Raw genomic sequence first — 18,354 nt, 5'->3', positions numbered from 1 at the left:
TTCTTTGGGTGTAGATGACGGACCACGAGTGGTTGCAAGAGTGGTTATCTTTTCAGCTTATCCCATGAGTGCAGGCTTGCCACAGTGGATCATTGTCCGCATGTTGGTTTGGCACCTGATGCAACCCTCCCCTATTTCTACCAGGCTGGGACCAGCACTGCAGAGCTTGGGAGGGTAATGGTCTGTTGGAGGTTCAGTGTCTTGCCAAGAGAAATTCCATTTATTCCATTTATTTCCATTCATTGATTTAGAATAGAATAGCAACAAAAAAATTTGATGCAGCTCACCGCGAGTCTCTGGAATTGCGTCATGTAAACTCTATAATTTATGCCACAGACAGTAGTGCATAGAAGATAGGTCACATAACAGACAAAGACTGGGCAAATGGGTAGGGCCAACCGCAAGTTGGAAACCCACAATTCTGGGTTTACCTGCAGGAAAGTACAGAAAGGAATAGGTGCAACTATTGGGGAAAGGAAACACATAGTTAATGGCATTCAAGCGTAAGAAAGAAATACATGAAGAAGCAATCTAAGTCTATATGAGCATATCTAAAATTCACTAAGCCAGTTCTAATTATAAGCTTTAATAAAAGGAATGTTTCTCGTAAGAATGTTGCGGCAGCATTATTTCAGCAGCACACTGGTTTGTAGAGAAGGATTATGCAATAGTGTCATGTGCCATGTGTTTTGCTTTGTGCAACAAAAGACAATCACGAGTTGTTAAATACAAATATGTCTAAATCATTACCAACATGCAGAGAATAGTAATGTCAGGAGTGGGATTTGAACCCACACCTCCATTGGAGACCAGAAGTCCCTTTGGGGAAAGAGCCCTTGCTTAAGTCTGGCGCCTTAGACCGCTCAGCCATCCTGACAGCCATTGGTGGGAATTGACTCTTTAGGACAGTGGAACTAACTCATTAGTTTATTATTCTCTAATTCAATCAACATACTCAAGGTGTTCTTGAGAAAAGTCTCCATTTCTTGCAATATTCACCTTTGTCTCAGCTTGAAAGGACGTCAGTCGGGACTTTGCACAACTTATGACAGTGACATGAATTGAGTGAAGCTCTTGTAAGTGAGTTTAGTTGGTCTCAGTTGGAGTGTTGGTTAGATGATTAATTTTGTTTGGCAAAACGTTTGTACAAGCAGCCAAGTCTGGCTGCAGTTGCAGCTGGGTTTTCTGAATTGCTTCTCTTTCGAAAACCTCAGCATCCATTGTGGGGCTTGCAGCCTTTTGTTACGTATATACGGACAGTTTGAGAAACCTCATTGGAAACCTGATTTCCAGGTGTGTTTGCGCAAAGTCCCACTTTGTTTCAGCAATCACTTTTAGATCAACTGCAACTATTTAGCCGTTTGTTTTCAGCATCTTCCTCGGACAGTAAGTCTTACGCTTGGAATATATTGCTTTGAACTAACCGTTTGCATGCACATCATGGCCACCTCACTTGACGTGAGTTGATGTGGAACGTCAGTTGTCAGAAATTACTGCCAGGAGTGCCCGAGTTGCATTCTCGTAAGAATGTTGCGGCAGCATCATCTCAGCAGCACATTGGTATCTGGTAGAGAAGGATTATGCAATAGTGTCGCCATGTCTTTTGCTTTGTGTAACAAAAGACAATCACGAGTTGCTAAAGTTGTCAAATACAAACATGTCTAACATGCAGAGGGAAGAAATGTCAGGAGTGGGATTTGAACCCACGCCTCCATTGGAGACCAGAAGTCCCTTTGGGGAAAGAGCCCTTGCTTAGGTCTGGCGCCTTAGACCGCTCGGCCATCCTGACAGCCATTGGTGGGAATTGACTCTTTAGGACAGTGGAACTAACTCCTAAGTTTATTATTCTCTAATTCAATCAACATACTCAAGGTGTTCTTGAGAAAAGTCTCCATTTCTTGCAATATTGACCTTTGTCTCAGCTTGAAAGGACGTCAGTCGGGACTTTGCACAACTTATGACAGTGACATGAAGTGAGTGAAGCTCTTGTAAGTGAGTTTAGTGGGTTTCAGTTGGAGTGTTGGTTAGATGATTAATTTTGTTTAGCAAAAGTGAAGGAGACTGAACTAACAAACACGTTTATTGGTAAAAAAACAATAATAACAGAAGTCGCTCCTAACAGGAGGGTACAAAGAAAAACATGACATGACAGTCAACAGAAGTATGCTGAGCAACAAGAATTCCAGGGAAACAACTTGGAAAACAAAACCGAATGAATACTAGAAAAGTTATAAGGAAACCAAAATAGGAAATAATAGGCAAAGAGTAGGCAATCAACCCCACCACATGTGAACCAAACACTGGACCCAAGGGATGTTGGCTGACCTAGGAACCGCGACTGGGTGGGAAATTGCTGCTGCTGGAGAACAGGAACAGGTGATGTGTGTGGGTGAATAACGTAAATTTAGTCATATGGTTAGATAATTGGCAAACAGTCAACCAAGATGGGCTTATTTAAGAGGTCACAAAGAGGACAAGAACTTACAGGTTGGGTCATGTTTAGAAGACTGGTTAAGATCACAGTAGGCACTTTGTTGTTACAAGGCCCAAAGTAACATAGTAGATAGTGGGTCCTGGGGTCACAAGATCTACAAGAAGGTGCAATAAAAGGGTTTTATTGCTTCTTAACTGATATCTTCAGATAACCTAGAAAGGGACAAGAGGGATGACTGTCAACTGCGTGCACGTGGTTTCTTCATTCATGTTTTGTGAGGGTGGTTCCTTTCTTGGGTTTGAGTATAAATAGAAGGGGTTTGAGAGACACAAGTCAGAAGAAGACACCAACACATGTGTTCTTCCATGTATTAAACTGAGATGGTTCATCATGCTGAGTTTTGTCTACAAATTTCTTTCACATATGATGGCCACCCCTGGGGGAGGGATGGCAACCAGCTCGGGACCAGCAAGAGGTGAGATGTCATCCGGCCTGGGGTCAGGAGCAGGAACAGGATCAGAACCAGGCCGGACCTTTGCCGACCCAGAGACAGGAACTGAACCTGTGGCGGCGCCCGCCACCACAGAGACAGGAACCAGAACAAAACCAGGCCGAGTCTCGGCTGACCCCGAGCCGTGAACAGGAACAGGATCAGAACCAGGCCGGTGCTCGGCAGACCTCGGCACCAGGACAGGAACTGGACGACCAGGGACAGGAATTGGGCGAACTGGAACTGCGAACCCTTCAGGACCACTGGCGGCGTCCTGAGTAAGGATGAATGTCGACCGGACACGAAGGTAGCCCAGACATTTCAAGCATCTGTGGAGTGGGTTCTACATGAGCCAAAATGGGAACAGTTGGGCAGCTGGCTGGCTTCAAGACAGGCGGTACTGTAGTAGACTCAGGGGTAGTGTCAGGGGCAAAACCAGTCTCAGCCTGACCCAGGAACAGGGGCAGACTGAGGTGGATGAGAGACAAGCGATTTGTTCTGAGGTTTGAGACTCCTTGTCCATCTGAGGCCCTTAAAGTAATACGGGTCTATTTGTTAGATAGCTAAACCATGATCAGGGTTGTCAACAGAATACAACAGATTATCTAATACCCATACTGATACCAGAAATCAATTTCCTTGGCCGGTTTTATGGTGTCCCCCTCCCACAGTTCTCAGGGTCCGATAGTGAACAGATTGTAACATATAATATACTATAACATAATATAACAATTTAGTGCAAAGGTGGACCCAAGTGAGGAGACTGTGAGAGGGACTGAACTAACAAACACGTTTATAGGTAAAAAGAAAAACAATAATAAACAGAAATTGCTCACAGTAGGGTACAAAGAAAAACAGGCAACAAAAATATGCTGATCAACAAGGATTCCAGGGAAATAACTTGGAAAACAAAACCGAATGAATACTAGACAAGTTATAAGGAAACCAAAATGCAACCCACTAAACCTAAACTACCAACCGGGAAACCCAACTAACACTTGGAAAAAACTAAGGGGATAAATGAACAGAAAACACACCAAAACTCAGACCAAAAGTTGCTGGGAAAACAGAGTCAGATTCTCAGGAGTCAGGATTGCTAGGGTCATGGTAAGTCATGTGCACAGTATATAGGCTGGGGGAGAGAGATGAAGATCTTGCAGGGACCTGTTGAGAAAGCTGGACCTAAATAGTGAGGGGAACAGGTGCAAACAATAAAGAGGGATAATGAACGGTAAAGCTAATGGACAGCGCTCCGGACAGGAAGCAGGGGCTACAAAATAAAGGTCTAAAGGGAGGAAGTGTAACTGAGGACCAGATGGTGACATAATGCTCAAAATGCTGAATTTTTGGTTTCGGCCATATAGATGAGGGCTTATTTTTTAGGCTTGCCAATGTACTGGCATGTATGCCATGTTTTAATGTAAGCTGATAAGTCTTTTTTAAGCCTATGCCAGTAGATAGTTAACTTTAAAAATGGCCTCTTCCACAAAATTGTCACCTTGAGGAACCCACTCTCTTACCAACAGGTCTTGGAGGTAATTTCCATGGTACTCATCAATTTGTCAGCTGGAAGCATCTGCTGGAACAGTTCTAGCTGAGAGGGGCCCTCTTTATGCTCTTTTACCAACTCGCTGTGTGTGACGGACAATGAGAAATCAGGTAAAGGAAAGCACATTTTTTTGTGTTTACCTTTTCATGCTTGACCATTTCCAAATTTAAATCCATACTACTTTGAGCCTGTGTGACTACACGTGCTGGAAGAACTTGGGCCTGCCTCTCATTGCAAATCTAAACATTGAGGTACAGCATCAGAAAAAGGGGGCGTGCCTTCACACATTGAATCAGGCAAATCATGAGCTGAATCCATCTGAAAACATATTAGAAAGGATCTGTCAACACATTTAAACTCATACCTCAATTCTTAACACAACGTCCAGTCTTAAGAGTCAGAAAAAGAGAGATGACACCATCAAAATTAAAGGCTCTAAAGCACCTGACTCCTTGAGGTGTTAACAGGGACCCTATTTGTACCCCCAACCACGGACACAAAACCTCTAAAGACATATGGATTTATTATAACCTGGATCACCTGAAATGAACTCTGTAAAATGACAGAACAGGGGGAAATTCTCTCAGGCTTAGCGTGAAATTGCACCGCAGCTATAGCCTTAGCTCTTTCTTCTAGGTGGGCCAAAACAGCAAGAGCAACTGGTTTCACTAAAAGGTTTGTTTTTTAAAATTTAATGTAGGAAATATTAAACACCCTGATTTTTAAAACAAAGATCCATCCATCCATCCATCGTTATCCTGTTCAGGGTCACAGGGGGCTGGAGCCTATCCAAGCTGTCATTGAGTGAGAGGCAGGGTACACCCTAGACAGCTCTTTAGTCTATAGAAAGATTGATGAATAAAATGTTTGGGAATATATGTCCCTTAGACCAATGAAAAGTAAATGTGATTATTATAAACATTTTAATCCCTTTGACTAAATTATTACTCAGGGATTTCTTCCTCATGCACTTCCACTATTTCATAACATAAACAAGTGCCATGGCAACACTTGAAGACATACATTTTTCATGGCAGAGAAGATGGCAATAGATAACTGCATGTAGATACAAGCAGTTGTAGACAGGCTCAATGAGTTTTATCCTGCAGCTTTTCACTATTTTTTTGAAGACTTGAAGCTGTTGCTGAGATTGTTTGATACTGCTCCATTTGGAATACACAGGATTGCATCTTCCATATGTAGCATTAATTTCTGTCAATGTGCACAACTGAGGTTGTAAATCAATGTCGCCTATGGGAGGACAAACTACTAGTGGTAGTAGTCACAATAGTCATACTTATTATGTTACAGCAAGGTGTAGTCATTTTAGATGATTCATTCATTTTATATGGATTCAGCCTTTTCTCTTTGTACATTCTCAGTCGGGTTGATGTTCTGTTTACATTTCTTGATTTAGTATTGGAGGTAGAGGGGTCTGATTGCTCATTGGTAGAGGATTAGTTTGGGTTACAACAGGCCTTGGGCTCAAATTCTACCCCACCAGGTGTGACCTTGCCCAGCCATCAAGGGCCACCTTGGTGCTGGTCCTGATCCCAGATAAAATGGAAGAGTTTCAGCAGGTGGGGCATCCAGTGAATAAAACTTATGCCAAATCAATGTGTGGAACAAGTGCCGCTGTGGCAGCCTCTAAAGGGTTGATCTTTTAATTTAGTATTGGAGGCTAGAAATTATAGGCAAGGTCAAGTCACTATAACAATAGATGATTATTTTCAGTAGTTCTATACTGTTAGTGAATGTAAATATGATTCTACCAGGTAAAGTTACAAGTTTTTTTTCACTTCACTGCTGCCCACACATATTGATCTGTGGTGTTACCAATAAGGCTGTCAGTCAGCTTATTAGCCGTTAAATCTTAACATGCTGCTAGCAGACATAAGTCCTTATCCACATGACCACAAAAATCAATTCAACAAATGGGATGTTGATGGATTTCCTACTATAAAACTCTCCAGCCTCTGGCTCTCAGTGAAGAATTGGTCCTTTAATGCTTTTCTAGAAGCTCTCTGGAAACACACTGTAGGTTGAAAATAATCTTACTATCACATAGGAAAAACTATATGTTCATAACAATTATGAAAAGTAATTAGATGTTTATGCATGTACAATTAGTGACTCTTTCCCATGTAATACTACTCAATACTCGTGCTTTTTTATAATGTTTTATTAGGGTTAAAAAGCACAACATAGATATAGATTAATTCAGTGATTTCCAGCCCTTCCCAATTTAGTTTGTGACCTTGAATCTAATCACCATGCAGTTGTTGCTCATTGTGATGTTTTTCATGTTTCTGTGTTGTGCACAAGTCAATATTTTACTAAAACAAAAAATGAGAGACAATGCCAAAAAATAAAAACACATGAGTTTATCAGAGTTGTGCTTTTTTTCTTACTTATTCTTTCTTTAATCATCTAACAGCACCTCAGATTTATTTGGGCGACCTTTACATGGTGCTCTACAAATGTTAATGAACGAACATAGTAATGGGCCACCTGACCTGCTCAATTGAAATTAGTGCCCCACATGGCTGTTGGCAGCAGCTGACCTAAATAATAATTAGTTTCAGTTTCTGTCTAATAATTTCACATCTGTAACAAACTGAAGTTTTTACATGGTCAATTAATGAGGCCAAAAAGGTTAATGACAGCCATTTTGTTTGTGAGATTTCTCTGACATAATTAAATCCCTGTGCCATAAACAGCAGCAGGACAATGTGCAGATTTGTACACATAACAGAACAGTGGAGAGCTATTTATTAGTCATCCCTAATATGGACATGGGTTTGATTGGCATCTAACAGCAAATTACATATATGATCACTGACCAAAAGACCAGATGACCTTCCTAGAGGCAATCAATGCTGGTTGTATGGCAATAACTGCATAGAATTGCCATGCAAGGTTTTTCCATCAGTGCATTGCTTGGAAAAACATCTACTGTGATATTGATCAGTCTGTGCTGTAACTGGCAGGAGAGAATGAGCTAAATGTGAAGGTCTGAGTTGAGCTTTTCATTTCAGGTATACTATAGGTTTACTTTGGTTTATTTTATTTCTGAGCCTTATTGAATGTATGAAAGTTTATCAGTAGTAGAGCCTTGGGTTGGGATGCAGAAGGCCATGGACTCAGATCCCACCCCTCTACCCTGGTGGGCCACCTTGCCGTCAGCTTAAAGCCTGGATAAAATGGGAGGGTTGGACATCCAGCGTAAAAACTTATGCCAAATCAGTTTTTGGACCATGTTTTTCTGTGGTGACCCCAGAAGGGACAGGTTAAAAGCTGTTGGAGGTTTATTGTATGTCTTGAATGTCAACTACAATTCATGGGCACGCAAGCTGCATGTTTTCCAACACTTTCAGCTGTATTTGGCCCATAATTACTCAATAAAAGGATGTGATTGTCACGTACTGTCACTGAGTCAGTGTTACCTCAGATATTCTTTATCTATTGTGTTGTTATTGTGCTTCTCTTCAGGCACAAGATTGTCTATAGGCACTTGATTTACGTTCTGTGTCATTCAGTTACATAGCTTGGCAGACACTGGTGTTAGAGTTACATTTAAATTTTACTGAATAGGAGCTGTGTGTATCTTTCAGTGGATGGAAATGGTGAAAATTTAGTTGTTTATTTTTTTTGTGCAAAATGCCTTACAGAGTAAAAAGTACAGGGAGCTGCACTAACACAGCATGACAAGAAACTCATTGTGACCCTCTAAATGTAATTATCTTAAACTTTGTGTGTGTGTGTGCGTGTGTGTGACATGCACGATGACAGACAGACAATGAAAATGCTCTGCAGTTTCATTAATGGATGAACCAAAACAGAATAGAATAATATACCAGCAACACTTTTGTTTGCTGATGGGTGCAGACTGACAGATACCACATGCTGTGTCAGAAACTCACACATGCCCAGCAGTGTACTTTGATTGAATAAGGGAAGCGCTGCTGAGAACACTGTGACTTCCACTACTGTCCATACATAATATAGGCTTTCTGACAGGAATTACCTTTAGGGTAACCATGGCAGACCTGTAGATGTAATCATATTTTAGATCATGGGACAAGTTTGTGAGGACAAAACTCATGAGTAAAAGGTAATTTCAATAGAATTTCAATTGTTTTGCTGAAAGGTAAAAAAACTAAACATGATGTTCATACATTAAATGTTATTGGTTAGTATTTATTTATTACATTATTATTTAACTAGACAAACATTGGAAAATAAAATTAAAATGTTTTCTTTAGCCTCTACTATAAATCTCCTGAAGGTGGGTTTACTGCAGCGTTTTGCCACCCCACTGTTTTGTGTAAAAAGTACTATACTGCTTTAAGACTGAAGACTCTCCCCGGCTCTTACTCCCAAACCCATTGTGTCGCCACCAAATTTATTCATTTATCCTGACTCATCTTCTTTATAAAAGGGGACAGGCTTGGGGGTGAAAAAGTTTTGATAGAGTTTTATTTTTGACACCAGTTTTACTTGGAGTGTCTCTAATGTACATTGCACAATGTACAATGATTCTCACGTAAACAAAAGTCTATGAACATGTTAATCATTACTTTCTCATCTGGATTTGTGCAATTAGGGGTACAGTATGTTGAAGGAGGAGTGGGCAGACTCACAGAAAAGCACTATGAAATGCAAGCATTTAGATGAAAGCAGCAAAAGAAGGTAGACAATTAAATTTGGATTGTCTAGCCCTTTAAAATGGTGAACAACTGGGCAGTTTAGAACCTCACAATTTTGTAGGTCTAAGTCAGATTTAACTCTGTGAGGCTGCATCTTTGCTTTTAATCTCATTGTCTTTGTGTCTTTTTGGGATTGATAAAGTATATCTATATTTAAAACTCTAATTGGCAACGAGCAATGTGGAACAGACATACTACAGGATCCACTCTTTTCCCATGGTATTGCTAAAACTTTACTTTTTTAATATAGTTTCTACTGGACAAGTATGAGTGATCAAACCTGTCTCCTAAAAATTACATTCCTATACAACTAAACTGCAAACGTGAATAGTTTTTCCTGGAAAACATAATTTAAACCGTATTACCTTTCCTGTGAACGTTGTTATGTGTATCATATAACCTTGATGGTGAGTTGCAAATATGTTAATACTGTATATATCAATGAAATGTTACCAGACAACGTAGCTTTATCCGGCAAAATATCCAAGCTTGCAGCGAAATATCCGGTTTTGTTTTCTGCTGTAATACGTGATCCTGCAGTACACTGTCCAGTTTGTTTGACTAGAGCACTATATGGATATGATTAGGCAGGTACAGGAGCTGGTTAGGGTTAGAAGTGTCACACTTTTTAGTGTATATTTAATTGGAGGAGGACCCGAAAAGAGGAGACGACAAGGAAAGGTGTTATGGTTAATGAAGGTTTATTTAAAAAAACAAAGGCAACAGAAACAACAGAAAATCACTCCATGAGGAGGGCGGGAAAACGTAGTGCAAACAACATAAATTATGTAAAACAGGAGAGGGGGGATAAACTAAATCATAACCATACCAGGATAGCAAGGGAACTAAGAAACTAGGGAGAGCAAAAAAGGGAAAAAACAGACAAACACAAAACCTGGACCTAACAAGCGGAGAAAACAAAACCTAAACACTGAAACAAGTAGAAAACCAAACCTCAGACCAAAATGTAAGGGAAGAGAGTCCAAACATAGCACTGGGGAAACACAATGGGGAGAACAATGTCCAAACATATTGGCAGTCTATGGAAGGGTTTAGGGATGAGGAGAAACAATCTAGGAGCAAACAGTGGGGAGAGCTGGGTAGAAATACAAGGGGCCCCAGGTGAAAACAATCAGGGTTAACAAGAAACAAGAAGCTAAAGAAACTAACTGGGAAGTGGAGCAGAGGGATTAAAAAAAATAAAAGCCAGGAGCAGGAAGTTAAGCTAAAGAAAACTAGAGTCAAGAAGAAGTGCTGGTGTAATAGAGGTGAATCTAAAATAATGTTTACACAAATGTGTTTTATTGCTTCCAAATCCAAAATCTTATTCTAACAATAAAGTCAGTGGTTTTCTTGCCTGAACCTGACCAGGCATAGTATTTCCCTTTCCTGAGTTTTGATTGCGGGCATACATTTGTTCCTAGTGTGCATTGGTTTAATTTACGTGAGTGTTTAGCCTTTCCAGTGTTTTTGTTATTTCCCGGTGTCGTTTTAACCCCCGTTTAGATCACTTTCTCCCTTATTGGTTTGTTGCTTCCCCCTTTTTGGTTTTTATGCTTTTGATCTTCTATTGTAATTCTAGTTTGTCTACTCATCCATCGTTAAATTCCTAGTCGGAGTTTATACCTTGGTTACTAGTTTTTGTTGTATTCCTTACGAGTTTGTGCGATTTTTGTCCTCCATTATAAGAGCGAGTCTTTGTTAGCAGTTTTTCCCTGTCTTGTTTACATTTACCTTACATTTACATTCAGTCATTTAGCAGACGCTTTTATCCAAAGCGACTCACAAGTGAGGTACAGGGCAAGCAAAAATCTAAGTCATCTAAGTCTTGTTAATCTTAAAGCTTATTCTTTTCACAGAACCCCTCTTGCCTTGGTGCTCTTGGGTCCTCCTTAAAAACTAATCCTGATAGTATATAGCTTATGTTTCAGCCCTTTTTCTTTAAAAAGAAAAACGAAACCATATTTTCTTCTTTAAATGCATCTATAAATATTTAAACTCTTGTCTGTTAGCTGTTAGCTAGGGCTCCACTAAAGAACATTACACTAGCAGAAGTCTAAAAATTATTTTAAAAATAAAATTATTTTTACCTTTTTTTCTTCCCGCTCAACTCTGGTCTTTTCTTTTGCTCATCTGCTGTAAACTTACCTCAAAGGCTTAACTTATTGTCCATAGCTCTTTTAGGGTTACTGCCATGATTTTCACAGCCTTTAACTGCAGATTTTCTTCTCTGCTTCAGCCAGAAAAGAATTTGTTCACTTGATTAATTAGATTAATTCACAGGAAATCCTAGTTTAGAAATCCTACTCCAGAAAATGAAAAAATAAAAATGTATACATCTAAATTTTTACATTTCCATGGTGCGTGAATCAGGACTTTGTTTGTTTCACAACTAAAGTGACCCAAACAAAAGATTCAAACTTTATTAGCTCTAGAGGGAAACTGCTTGACTCATTACAGCAACTCTCTGCTATAAAGAGAGATAAATAACCACACAAACAAAATGGCTTCAACATCTGTCAATAAGACCAAAGAAAATCTAAAATAAATGAAATGATTTACAATGACCAGCTGTGTTTTTTGCAGTGCAACGAGAATGAGAAAACAGTGACGTTAGAATGAAGCAAATTTTTTTTTGAACAAAATTTTTTAACTTTTCAAAGTTAGATTTGTAGGTAGATTAAACAATTACCTGCAAATGTTACTCCTAGAAATATCATTTATTTCATTATAACTTCACTGTTCTCTTATTCTCTCATTCAATCGTGACAGAAAAACACAACTGTCCAGTTTTGGTCCCATTCCAGTTGCAGTCCCCTTCACCCACTTTGTGGAGCACTTGGTACCGATGAGGCTTTGGCTGAATGTGCACCTCTGACCAGAAGCTCCACAGGGAAAATAACCATCTGTAGGCTTTCTCATAAATTGCTGATTCCAAGGTATTTGTAGTCTGTTACAACCCCAACCCTGCAGATGAGTAAGCCCACATCATTCTGCAAAGCTGTCCACCACTTCAGAGAACTACTGAAGGTGGCAGGACTCTAGCCTGTGGCAGTCCTTATTGCCCCTCAAAACCTCCCTGGTGATGTTTTTCCTTTTTCTCCTCTTTGATCCTTGTCACCTGACCTGAGCTCTTCTTTGTTTCCATTCAAGATGGACTTGATCTCCTAGGTGACACAGGACCTGCTGTTGGGGAAGCTGTGAATAGTTTTTAAACGGGCACGAGTGTCCACACAGAAAGTGATGTATTCTGTGACCCAGCCTGTCAGCCCATCAATGTCCCTACCATGTGGCTCACAGGGTCTGTAGACTCAAAGCATCCCCCAAGGGCAGAAATTTCTATGTAAGAGACTGCCTCTGTAGCAAGGGGTTTGTACAGTGGACAATTGAGGTGAAAGCCACTTTAATATTTGCATACATCAAATTCGTCTAAACACTGTTTGACGTTACAGTGTTAGAGGAAGGAGGAATGTAGACAAAGATCAATATAGTGTATGAAAGCTCTCTGAGCATGTAGTATGGCCCTGCATTAGCATAAGCAGAAGGTATTCGACTTTCGGGTAAAACTTCAGAATACGCCTAAAATGCACTATTACCTTTACAAGTTAACTTAATTTGATGTTCTCTTGACTTTTGAATGCACATGTACAATGTTTCAGTACTTATTGCATAACATCCTGTTGTATAACAAGGTGATTAACCGCAAAAATCAAAAAGTGTCTGATCCATGAATCGACCACTAAATATTCTGGTTCAATGACAGTTTTTATTTAAACAGTCCTCTTCATCATGCTATTCACATTTTTGCATCATGAGACCAAGATGACACCTAACAGTTGATCAACAGTACCTGGCCATTGTGAGGTTTCAAACGGGATGTTCTCAGAGGGAAGTTGCCACTAGGCTTAGTGTCATGGAGTGTAATCAGCAAGTTGCAACAGAGACTGAAAAAGTCACAGAAATGCATTGAAGTGGACGTCCTTTGGCCACACCCCATGCTAATGGCCACATTCTGTTAATGACCACTTCATTTCAAACAGTACCCTGGGGAACCGGATGACAAATGCCACTTAACTCCAAGCAGTGAGGTCAGAGGCACCTCCCTTAAAAGAGTGTCATGTCAGACCATTTAAAGCCCCTTACATCTTCATGGTCTGCGTGCTAGATGACCTGCAAGGGTACCTGACCATACCGCCACTCACGGGCCTTATTGTCTTGCATGGGCCAGGGAGCATTAGCACTGGACAAGGAAGCAGTGGACCTCAGTGTTGTTCTCTGATGAAAGTCAACTCACATTGAGCAAAATTATGGCTGTTATAGGAGACATCAAGAAGAACACTATGCATAAGCCACTGTTGTCACCAGATAACACTGGTGTTAAAGTCTGGGCAGTTGCCTCTAGTCAATACCTACACCTTTAGAATGGTACTGTGACAAGCCGATACTACCTGAATACCACCATTATTCCAGTCATTGTGCCTCTGCATGAGCAACACAGGCCTGATTTCATCTTCATGGACAACAATGCCCTAGCTCATCGAAGTCGAATCATCAGGGAACAACTGCTGGAGGCTGGGGTACATCAAATTTAGTGGCCTGCACTTTCTCCAGAAACTGAATTCCATAGAAAACCTATGGGATCAGCTGAGTTGTTGTTTAGAGGGTCATAACACTTCCCCCCAGAACCTCAATGACCTGAGTGGAATGTCACGCTTCAACAGACAATAAGTCGACTTGTGAACAGACTGAGACATTGTTGTCAAGCTGTAATTGATGCTCAAGGACACATCACAAGTTATTGAGACACTGTCTTTTTGTTGTGGTATACCCACCACTGTTGTTAGTTTTTGTTTTAATAAAGTGTTTGAGATGAAAATTATCATTGCATGCCTAAATGCTATACTTTCATGAAATAATCACTCTATCATAGCTTTTTTACATTTTACATCCATTTCCCCCAAAAGTTAAAATGTCCCAAACCTTTTGTGAGTAGTTTATATTTTGCTGTTTTTTTTATTTGAAAATAAAAACAAAAAGATGCAGCTCTGTGTTTTTTAGTTAGCACTGGTTTGAGTCTCTGTGGTCTTTGTGATTGTCATCATAAACAATGACAACCTATATTTCAATACAATCACATGATTACTCATAAAATAGTTATAATCAGCACCACCTTTAACAGCTGCTGTTTTTGTTCCACGCCATGTCTCTATGGTAACAGAGCATTGTCCTTAAAGCGTATTAATAACTAGAAGTGTTTCTTGTCATATGTCACCTTGGAAAGTTTGCTCCGCTGCCTGTTTACATTACAAATGTCAGATGAATTCACATCACATAATTTTTCATTTTGAAAAGTTGACTTTCTCGTGTGTGTATATCCCCCAATATTTGGTTTTTTGATGCTTTAGTTTTTTACTTGTACATATAGGTTCTTATCAGCCTCGAGTTTAAATTGTTTAAAATAGTTATGTAAAGTCACATGATCTGTTTTTCACACATTTGCATGTAGGATGTATTGAATATTTATAGCCATTATATAGCAGTAAGAATAACAAAAGCCTGTAAGAGTGTACTGTAGTTACTGTAGATGACTCTCACAGTGAACAACTGCAAGACAACTGAATGAAAAAGGCCTTGGATTCCACTAAGAACTTGACTTGGTTCTGAAAATCATTTACATTTCTATAGCATGTATGTTCTGCATCTTCATATCAGCAGCTGGCAATAGTCTGTAATTCCTTCAAAAGAGACAGCAGAAGACTGTGAATCCACAGCATAAACAAAACATTTGCTTACCTTACTTATGTTTCTCTTCTCAAGCACTGATTTGCTAAGATGATCAGCCAATCAGAGTGGTCCAACTAGTTCCAACAGCACATGACACATCGTAACTACTCAGCGAGGATGCTACATTGATACCAATAGCCCACTGCTGTTTTGGTCACAGCCCTATGAAAAAAAAAGCTATGTGAAACCAAAATGACATTCTAACACACAAGCATAAGATTTAAAAGTAAGCTATGTTACATGCATGTAAATTGTATTTACATGTACGGTCTTTATTAACTGACCACAGTGCAAAATATGACTTTGGTCATTCACCTGGGAGAGATAACTGGGGCCCTCATCAGCATAGGATGTCTGAAAAGAGTAGACTGTAGAAAAGCCGAGTGAGTAATAAATATTCAGTGGAGACTTGTCACATAGGTGGCCAACTTTGACATGATGTTACTCTTTGAATCAATAAATAATGAATGTGTCATTTTTATTAGTCTAGAATTTAAACATAAGGATCATCATATTCTATTTGTTGTACATGTGGCATAGACTTCAGCGGATCTCAGAAAGCTACATTGCCTCTCGGCTCTGAAGCCTAAGCAGCATCTCCTCGTTGGCTCTGGCATCTCAATTATATCTCAGCCATAATGCAATCAGCCCAGCTGTAATGGGCAATATTGCTTTGCATAACTCACTCATAACTCATTTAAAGGAATTAATTGGTGCATTAGATGCTGGGTGTCCCCAGTGGTGAGTGAGCTGCACCAATAAGAGATTTAATTTAGTTCACTTGTTTCCAACACGTTCAAACAGGGACAGTGCTGTATTCAGGGGAGATGTGAAGATATAAGATTCATTTGGGTTTAGTTTATATAAGTATTTAACACAAAATAAATATTTATCTTGACCAATGAACTATGGAACATTATACAGCTCTATTTAAATGGTAAATGGCACTTTTGTCCAACGCTTTACAATGTTGAATCCCATTTACCAATTCACACACACAAAAACACATATGGCAGTGGCTGCACTGCAGGGTACTCACCTGACCCACCGGGAGCAACTTGGGGTTCAGTGTCTTGCCCAAGGATACTTTAACATGTAGCTGGGACTGGAGATCGAACCACTGACCCTGTGGACGACTGCCATAAAAACTGAGCTACAGCCACCCCAATATATTTATAATAACAGGTAGGTAATAACTATACATTATATATTAAACTAAAATCGCAAAAACTTTCAAGATTTACAGCAAAACACAAAATGTGTTGGTCAAATTCAAATAAATAAAAGGAAATCTAAACATTAAAATCTTAAATCTAAAAATAAAATCTTATAACTTTCAGGAATTACGGGATAACAGAAACAAAATTGTTGGTCAGTTCTATCGAGTTGTTGAAAGTTCTATCGACCCTGTAATTTTATTGGCTAAATGTTACTATTTTAATTTGGGACCAAGATCACAAGTAGTGATTCTGTGCAGAAGGAGTTTCTCCTAAGGCTTAGTTGTTGTACACATACATGCTATACTGCAATATATCCTCTGTATTTAACCTATTCCCCTGTGAGGAGCAATGGGCAGCCAGAGATGGCGCCCAGGGAGGTAATACTGAGTGTCTTGCTCAAGGACACACCCGATGTGTGACCTGGCAATTGAACCCAGCATCCTAGTTTGATGTTCTACCCATTGATCCAAAATACCATGACCATACCAGGCCATGTTCTGCATACTCTGTGCCAATTAGGTGGTTGTGGTTTTATATCAGGTTCATTTTGATTTCTTGTGTGCCTGTTTGGAACGACAGTAGGGATGTGCAGGTTAATACTGTACAACATTCTGGATCACTTTCAGCAATGTTTCGCATCTGTAAAGATATTGGCGATTCTTTCTAAACCTGTAATACTGACCATGATTAGAACCATGTCACTATGTTGTACTACTGTAAACATCTTTGTTTTTGAGTGGGCTGCTGTTCTGTACCTGTGCAAAAGAGGAACAGAGCTTCCCTTTAGGGAACATTCACACACATGGTTAGAGAGACTAAAGCTGTGATCTTCCTGAAATACAAAGCCTGCTTCTCAGGTGCAAAAAGCACAAACCTTGTTGTTTTCTTTAACTGCCTTCTAGTTTCTGCTGTGGGAATGTAACAGCAAGAGAAGTGTCTACAATCCAACACAGTTTTGATGTTTCTTGCTCCAAATATATATCCAGAATGTTATTTATCTCCACTGCTTGTAAAAGGCAGTAACTGCAAGAACTTGAATAATTTAATGTAAAACGACTTAGATCACTGTCACATGAAAGTGATGTAATGTATTCAAATTGTCTGTCTCAACATTTTCCTCATCACTCCCAGAGGCCTCTGTCACAGAGAAGAGTGAGATGTAAACATAAGTGTGACACTTCTTTTTTATATCAGCAACATTATTTGTCACTTGTGCTCATCAGCGAAGTTCAGCAGTTATTCCAAATCAAAAATACAAAAAGCAACCTTGTTTAAGTGAAAGTTACAAAGCCAGTCAGTTGGACGTAATTTTTCTCTCTGTTTGAGAGTCTTACCACCATATCTTACTATGGTTGCACCATCTGTTGATTTCTGCTAACAACAGCCTCTGATAGGCTAAGAAGCTGTTTTACCTGGAGCACAATAATAGTTTAACAATTTGGATCGCAACAAACTCTAAAAATCTACACTTATTGTTTTAAGATATTGCAGCATGTTGGGAATTGCAGGTCACTCAGGGTCCTGTTCCAATAAAGGATTATTCTGATTTACTCTTTCATTCTGATACCTTTGGTACATTTGGAATAAACCACTATGCATCAAGGCAAACCACCAGTGGCCTCCCAATGCTTTCCAAATAAAACACATTCTTACACGAATCACTTCAAACAATTGTCTCCAAGTCAGATAATCAGGAAACAATCCAAGTATCAGCAAAGTACATTTAGAACAGTAGATAACAGAAACTTTTAAGTGTTACTTGCCAAATGACCTACTGACACTGCATAACCTGACTCTGAGATGTTAACATTCTCCTACGCTGTTGGGTCTAAGAACAGCCTTACAAAGCTAAGATCCAATATCCTTCCTCTTTTGCAGTCCATACCATGAATAATACAAATACAAAGAAAATTCTTCTCTACCCTGATATTGCTTACACTGCTGTAGTTTTCATCTGCATGGGTGTGACATCCTCCCTCAATACATTCGTATGTAACATGTGAAACAAAGTGGCAGCATTTTAGTTCACATGACATTTGGACAAGTATTTGCCATTTGAAAGGTTGATTATATATTCCTTTTTTACTGTGGCCTCTTTGGAGATGAGATCCCAAACAAAAGAAACAGTAATTAAAGCCAGAGACATGAAGAATATTGACAGTATAACA

At 39.5% G+C, this 18,354-nt stretch overlaps 2 non-coding genes across 2 annotated transcripts; both read right to left on the bottom strand.

Moving 5' to 3' along the window:
• Positions 1–770: 770 nt before the first annotated feature.
• On the bottom strand, positions 771–877 carry trnal-uaa (transfer RNA leucine (anticodon UAA)). Its single transcript has 2 exons — positions 840–877; positions 771–815 (listed from the first exon to the last, which is right to left on the bottom strand). It is a non-coding gene; the product is annotated as a tRNA-Leu (tRNA).
• Positions 878–1,682: 805 nt separating this feature from the next.
• trnal-uaa (transfer RNA leucine (anticodon UAA)) lies at positions 1,683–1,789 on the bottom strand. The gene is made up of 2 exons: positions 1,752–1,789; positions 1,683–1,727 (listed from the first exon to the last, which is right to left on the bottom strand). It is a non-coding gene; the product is annotated as a tRNA-Leu (tRNA).
• Positions 1,790–18,354: the final 16,565 nt, after the last annotated feature.

Source organism: Channa argus, unplaced genomic scaffold (assembly GCF_033026475.1).
Source record: "Channa argus isolate prfri unplaced genomic scaffold, Channa argus male v1.0 Contig039, whole genome shotgun sequence".
In the NCBI taxonomy this organism is placed as follows: Eukaryota; Metazoa; Chordata; class Actinopteri; order Anabantiformes; family Channidae; genus Channa; species Channa argus.
Note: the sequence above shows the minus strand (reverse complement) of the source record. Positions and strands in the feature narration are given on the sequence as shown.